Raw genomic sequence first — 7452 nt, 5'->3', positions numbered from 1 at the left:
GCAAATCCGACTTAGGGGAGGCGAAGCTGCCTGAGGAAGAACTGCTTACAATGGGAGAAACAGGCTAAACATCCCTGAAGTGCTGAGTACAGGGCTTCTATTCACCTTCCACTTTTTCTCTTTTTCCACATACTTTGCAAAGTTCTCTGGGTCCAACGTTTATCCCGTGACTAAGGCTTACAGGATTTCAGTGCTCGTTAGCTGACCACCATCAGGCTCTGTAAAGTCTCCTGTCAAACGATGCTGGGCTCAGGTGCCTGGGTGATGCCTGCCTGTACCATTCCTCTAGGATCCTACGAATTCTCGGCTTTATTGCTTGGTGTAAAAGAGTATTTGCCCCCCTTCCAGCACCTCTTCAGATCCTATAATAAAAAGAACAGCTGGAGCTGTTCGTGCCCTACAAAAGGGAGAAAAACACTATATGATGGAGGGATTGAAAAAAACTCACATGATTAATGGAAGGATCGGCTCTTCATTAATGCTGTTCTCTGTCCCCATACCATTTGTATGGGGGACACAGAGGATCCTCATGTTTCCAGTCCTGGGAATGGGACCAGCAAGGCGTCTTCTGTGGGACAGCAGTCAGGATGAGGCCTGGCTCCTCCTTAGCCATGGCATCTCTGCCTGACTCCGAGAGGGCATCCTGCACCGTTGGCTGCTATGGGAAGCAGGCATCTCTCCAGCCTAGAAGCAAACAATAAGTTCCTTTCTCAATTTAACATCACCGATTCCTCATCCCTGCAGCAAATGGTTGCTAAAAGATTGTCCCTGCTGACAGACTTAAAATGCAAGGGTTAACCTTGCCCGCACAGGGTTAATTTTCCTCTCGGGGTTTCAGTTTCTCCTTGGAGTTACCCAGGTGGTGACTCCACAGGTCCCCTGCAGGAATCCCTCCATTAACATTTTGCTCTTTGACCTCAACTCTTTCCATTCGCCACAAAATTGCTCCAGTTTCTTTTTAACCCTTTTTCTCGCTCAGGATGCAACACAGCAATATTGAGTCACAGCATGGGAGGCTGCTGCTGTTTCTGTCTACAGTACTGCAAAACACAGTACGGATGGAGGATGTATTTTGGCAAGATCCAGGGGCCAGAGGGAGCAGGAAGGTCCTCAGTGCCGTGCCCACAGCACTGTCATGCCACAGAGTCACAGATCCTGCTCCTTGCCCTTAGCCTGTTGGGGTATTTTGCATGCTGTGAGTCATTAAATAAAATGCCTGCCCAGGGACTGGGCTGCCGGGGTTCAGACAGACACTCCGCTGAGGTTCCTCCGCACGTCCAGTCCGAGATCATGAAAACAAAGCTGCTGCTTTCTGGGTTATTTATAAAGCAAGCTGGACAAATAAACTTTTCCTACTCAGAATGGTCAAGGTTATGAATCCATAGTTCTCCTTTCCTATGGGGACCTTGTTTGTGACTCATTCCCGGCAGCCGCTCGGGGGCTTCCAGTCCATGAGCTGGAAGCGATGAGCCTTTCAAAGCAAGGAATGGTTTGGCAGAGGCATCTGAAGGCTCCCTGCAAGGACTAAGCCTGGTCCACCCTCAACAGTTTGTTAGTATTAAGCAAAGACCTGCACAGAAAAGCCATCTGTAATGCAAGCAAATGCTTTTAAAAAAACCCAGAAAATTGGCTGGAGCACCATCTTGAGGCAGTTTCTGGAAGCTATGGGCAGACCATCTCTTGTAACACCTTGCACTGGGCTGGGGAGGGGGATGAAGATGGGGGTGTCCCTCTGTGACCACTGCTTGGGGTGACACGCACACATCATTGGAGAGCTGGATCCAGCCAGGCTGAAGAGCTCCCACCCCACCAAGAACTACCAGGATACAGCATGACCTTGGGATTCAAGGTCTTTGAATAGGGGGTCATTATCCTGTTCTTCCTTTCTTCAGCCGGGTACCCTTGGATAAAGTCTCTGTTTACTGGATATTCTGCCATGTCATCGGCTAATCTGGCAGGTGGCCCTGAGATGTTGTTTTTTCACAGTCAGTCTCTCCTGTGTCCCTAGAAACTAGGAGAGAATCCCTTGAATCATAGTTTTTTCCACTGCTGACTCTAATCTGTGTATTTATGTCATCTGTGACCACGGTGTAACTTTTTGCCTACGTTTCTCTGCTCTTCATTAGCGCTCGTCACTGGAGCACAAGTGGGTCTACCTGAAATTAGGAAATGCTTCTCCGTCACTTCTCCAGAAATACTTGGTCTGTTATTACTGTGCTTGATTTGTTATCAATTTTTCTAAGATTTTCTTTCAAGAATCAGTCTGCCTAAGGGTCTGCCTATATCTTCTGCTGGTTTTGACCACAATTTTGTTATCCCACTATATCGTTTTGGTAAAATTTGGACAGTGCACAGTGCTGCTTCTGTTTGCTCTCTGAAAGTGGAGACTATTGTATTTTTTAATTCTGCTGATGCTGAAAAGAGCTGTGATTTCTAAGAAGTGATCTTTTGCATGCCCTGACATGTTTCACGACTCAACACCAAGCAAGCTGGGCTCTGCAGCACTCAGTGAAGAGGCTGGAATTGGTTTTTTGCAGGGATTTACTTTCTGTAATCTGACCATTCAGGTTGTTCACAAAGACAACTTGAATTTTCAATACACGCAATGCCGTGATCAGCTTTCTCCATGGCTGATCAAGGTTTCCTGCGCAATGAGTTGACTCTTTGTTGCTGATTCCTGAGGAATTCTTACCAAATACTGCACAGGTGTAGAAAACCTTTAGCTTTGCTGCGCGCGTCCTAAGCTCCGAGGCTGCTTTGGGGATGCTCGCCCTTGGCAGCAGCGGGTTAACAGCTCAGGGCGCATGTTTAAGGGTGATGCATCTTGAAGTGTTGTTTTCCTCTATATGTCCTATGTTCACAATATTAAATACTTCCTTCCCCTTTGGCCCTGGAGGCTGTTCTGAAAGCTGGAAGCCCAGTGTCTGTTTGAGCAGGGCCTCTCTATCACCAGAATCTGCTTATCTGCAGCTCAAAGGAAATTCTGCTTGGCTGATGTGTTCCAGCTCCGGATGAAACGCCTCCTGCCTGCACACGCGGAGAGTTTCATAAGCAAGGGGCTGAGATGCTGTGAGCTGCTGCGAGACTGCTTCTCAGGAACGCCGTCTGTGAAAATAATCAGGGGTTCTCGTTTCATGCAGTCAGCGATTGCAGGGCCAAAGTCGCTGCTGGGATCATCCAAGCGCCGCGGGACTCGTTCAAAGCCTTGAGGGCAAGAGATTTCAGGACTTCAGCGCTTTAGAGAGAGGGGGTTGAGGGACTCCATAAATACTTACGTGGGGAGCAACGTCTGGAAAATGAAACTTCAAATAAAATCCCGTCAAATGAAATACAATCACAAGGACTGAATTAAGCCACTAGAAAGCCTGGGCAGGTTTAAGAGCTCACTTCTGTTGAAAAGGGGGAGGTTTATATTTTCAAGTGCCTTCGCATCACCTAACAGTATGCCTCAGGGCACAGAGCGTGCTCTTGATGCCTGCTAAAAATAAACCACTCGGGAAGGCTCTGACAGCCTTCTCAGTGCTTCAGGTACTTTGAACTGAAAAAAGGAAAAAAAAAACCACAAGAAGAGAAAGTCTTTGTGGGCCACCTGCGTGCCACATGACCCTGGAGAAGGCTTTGGCCAAGCAGTAGACAGTAGACTCAAAGCCAGCGTTCACCACGGTTGTACCAAATTGCATCCCCAAACGTGGGCTACAAAGATGCTATAAACAACATGAGTACCATACGCTTCTTCTTGTCTATTCAACATATATTTGAAGCCACTAAAACAGCTGGTGGGGTGGTACTGGCAGATATACACAGCACCGTGTCTTTGCCACGCACCAGTGACAGTTGTTGCCCGAGATACGTCCTGCATGAGAAGAAGCAGATGAAGCAGAAGCAAAGCTTCCAGGAGATGCTGTTGTGAGCAGCTGAAGGCGTGTGGGAAAACCTGCTGTCCTGGTGACATGTCTCATACAGGAGTAAGCCATTAAACTTGCCTGGGTGAGAAATGGCCATCTTCAGCTCCATTTGATAGAGAAGTAAGCAGGGAGCTGTCATCTCACTGGGTGGAAATTATAGTTTATATAAAACAATTTCACCTCTGTCACTTCATTTCCTGAAAGCTGATGGAGGAAGAGTGAGAATTAGGGAGTGATAGAGTTTGTTTTCTTTTTCTAGAAGACACTGTATATTTTTATTCTCCCCCTTCTTTTTTTTGTGTGTGTGTTTAGATAAAAGTTATGACAAAAAGACTTTGCTGAATTGGTTCCAAGTTAAAGCCCAAGAAAACAAGCTTCAACCTTCAAGGCTGAGAGGTTCAGTGGGTTGTCAAACCCGGTTTTGCTTGCACAGGAAATCACGTCATGTAATCTCTTGTTTGTGACTTTGGCCAAGGGTAAAATCCTTCTCAGCAAGGGTGTACTGACAATTCGGAGAGCAAAGTCCCAAGAGAAACACAGCATTTGAGGGAATAGGGATTTTTCAGGAACAGACAATACAGTGGAGATCTGTTTGCAGAAATATCCAGGTTCCATCCCTGTTTGGAAGAGCAGGCATCCAGGCTCGGTTTGAGCTATTTCTTCATAAATTAACACTTTTAAAAGGATCTTTCTGTCTGTAGTCACTTTGCACTATATTTTTGTTATCTTTAGTTAATTAAAGCTGCTGACAGCTTCTTGTTTCAAGGTGTATTTTATTTTCCTGCTCACAAAAAAAAAAAAAAAAAAAAAGGTTTTTTTCATTCCATGGCAATTAAAATGACATTCTTTTCCAAAATATCTACAGAAGCCTCCATCAATAGAGGTAAGAAAGAAATATCCTCTTGCCCAATCAAGAGCCAATTACATCATTCCTGACCCATTTCTTTAACCTGCTCTTAAAAACTTGCTGTGCTTCTATCCTTCCACTTTGCAAGGAAACCACTGAAAATTCTCCTCTGCATAGGGCTCATTACTCAGTCTTGGATCCACTCTGGAGTGATATTATCTGAACGGTTTCTTTAGATTGCTCATGTACCATGTGGAACAGTGTCAAAAGCCATAAAACTGTATTTACTGCCTCTTCTTGGAGTGCAGCACTCATAACATCATTGTAGAAGTAAATTATCTTAGCTTGGGATGGTTGGATCTTGCCAAATTAGTATTGCCTGTTTCTCATTTTCTTTGGTGCTCTTCTTTAGGTGCTGACAAACAATGTGTTTAACTGCTTGTTCCACTGTTTCCCCAGATCCCAACACCACATAATTCTCTCTGGATCTTCAGTCTCCTTTTTAAGAGAAACCTTTGGTGTTTTTCTTGACCATTTTCTATCCTCCCCAGGTTAGCGGAGGCTGCATTCTCAGCTTTCTCCCACCTGTTGAGTGAATTTAATCTTGCCCAGATGACCTGAAAGTATATAATGAATGTAAGTGCATTTCTAGCTTGTTTTTTCCTTACTGTATTGAGATTTCCTCTTTCTTTACTGCTCATGTCAATTATGATGCTTATCTGATCAATCACCATTTGGAATTAGACTGACATATTTCAAGCGTCTTGGCATTGCCCACTATTAGCTTCTCTTGAGAAAGACTTAGACCTACTGTTCCCTTGATCTCTCCTCTCCACATACAGAAAGTTCTCCGTTACTTACCAGTGAAATAATTTCCTACCCAAGGAAGAAGCCAAGGAATTGTAGAATCAGCTATGGTTCATCTCAGATACACCCAGAATAATAGGTTGTCCTGACCTGAGTGGTCACAGATGCCTGACAGCCTTTTTCTTGGGTTTCCATAGGACTTTCTATAAGCTCAGCTACATTTCAGAACTTTTACATTCTTTAAACCTATGCAATGCACCTAAACATTTCACTGGGGAGGATCCTCTCACCTACTCTTACCCAGAGCTGCTGTTAACTTGTCCAAGCGTACCATGGTCGGGTTGTTTCTAAGTTGTGCAGGAAACAGATTCGTCCTTCAATATCGATATTATTTTAATTAACACATTGTTTAAATCATCCACGGGCTATTACTCTTTCTTTCTACACAGTATGTTGGGTTGTCATCACTTCAGCTTCTCTTTTTTTCCCATTGCTCTCTGAGTTTGGCTCAGAACTATTGCAGCATATTACTCCTGCAATCTTATCAAAATCTTAACACCACAATTTCTCATTACTTTTACACTACGATACTAGGATCACGTGCCTTTGGACCAGCAGTTAGCTGCTGGAATCAAAGGATCTGATTTTCTCTCGCGTTCTGGATTTCGTTAGTTAACAACCCTGCAAATCCCATGGATCCTCTTGTACCCTTTCCTGTGGTCTGGAACTGGGATTCAGCCCCAGCCTTTTTGCTAGAGTTAGGGCCATTTGCTGCCTCCTTTAGCAGCCACGAATGCTCTCAACATGGAAGACTCCAGTCCTTGTCATCTCAGATGCAAGTCGCTGGTCACCTGGGCAGCTCTGCTGTCCCCCTCCCTCTGCTGATCCACAACACACTCCAAATGCAGAAAGCGAGGAGAGACCCCCTTGTAGCCACAGAAGAGAGATCCCAAATCCAGTGAGAGAAATACAGAATTAGACAAATAGTTGATTTGGAATGAAGGCTGGAACATTGCGTCCCCTGCCCCAGGTGGTCATTGCTGTGGGAAGAGTTAGGACCAGATAGGAACTAAGACTTCTGCAGTGCATTGGCTTCTGAGAAATGTAGGATTTGGTCTTATTTCTGAGCTATTGCAGCCAGCTGTCTTCCCCACATGTCCTTCTCCCACCTTCTCATCAATCATTTCTAAAGAACAAACCAGGCACCCTCTCCGTGCCCCTATTACACTCCCAGCTGAACCATCCTCAGTCCCCTTGAACGATATGACTAGGTCCTGGCCATTCCCAACTCTGGAAAACCTCTGCTTCACAAAGCTCACCTCCCCACTGGTGTTAAAAGCCATCTGAATTAAGCAACAGGTACTGCAGGCAGCACAAGGGGTGCATCAGTAAGAGCCACTTCGGCTTTTACTGCCGGCACTTGCAAGGTAGCTCAGCGCTACCCGGTCTTGGGAGACGGCATGAAGACTACAGCCCCTCGCAGGGAATGAGCTGGGTCAAAACGGAGAGTTGTTAATAGCTCTCTGGATCCCAACTGTTCTACATGCTTACGGCAGGGTTTTTGCTGCTCTCCGCCGCCTGCCTTAGATCAGACCCCGGTGCTCTGGAGTTTCCCAGCCTTGCTGAGTAGCAAATGCTCTGGGCTTATCACCGCATCAGAGCAGTTGGAAGACAGTTGAGTGTCTCTCTAAGTGGTGATAGAAGGGAAGGCTTTGCTCTTGGAGATAAGAAGCCCTCCCTGAGGAGCCAGGGGAGTTCGTTGGTATCAGAGTATCTTCCAGCACTTTGCAGACATACCCTTTGAACGTGCAAGATGGTGAGGCGGTCACGTAGACAGCAGACATTGAGGGCTGTGTTTTTGAGGTCAGTTAACTGAACCCCTCGCTATCATCT

The sequence above is a fragment of the Buteo buteo genome, chromosome 17 (genome assembly GCF_964188355.1).
Source record: "Buteo buteo chromosome 17, bButBut1.hap1.1, whole genome shotgun sequence".
Classification (NCBI taxonomy): Eukaryota; Metazoa; Chordata; class Aves; order Accipitriformes; family Accipitridae; genus Buteo; species Buteo buteo.
This window is presented reverse-complemented; position numbering follows the sequence as displayed.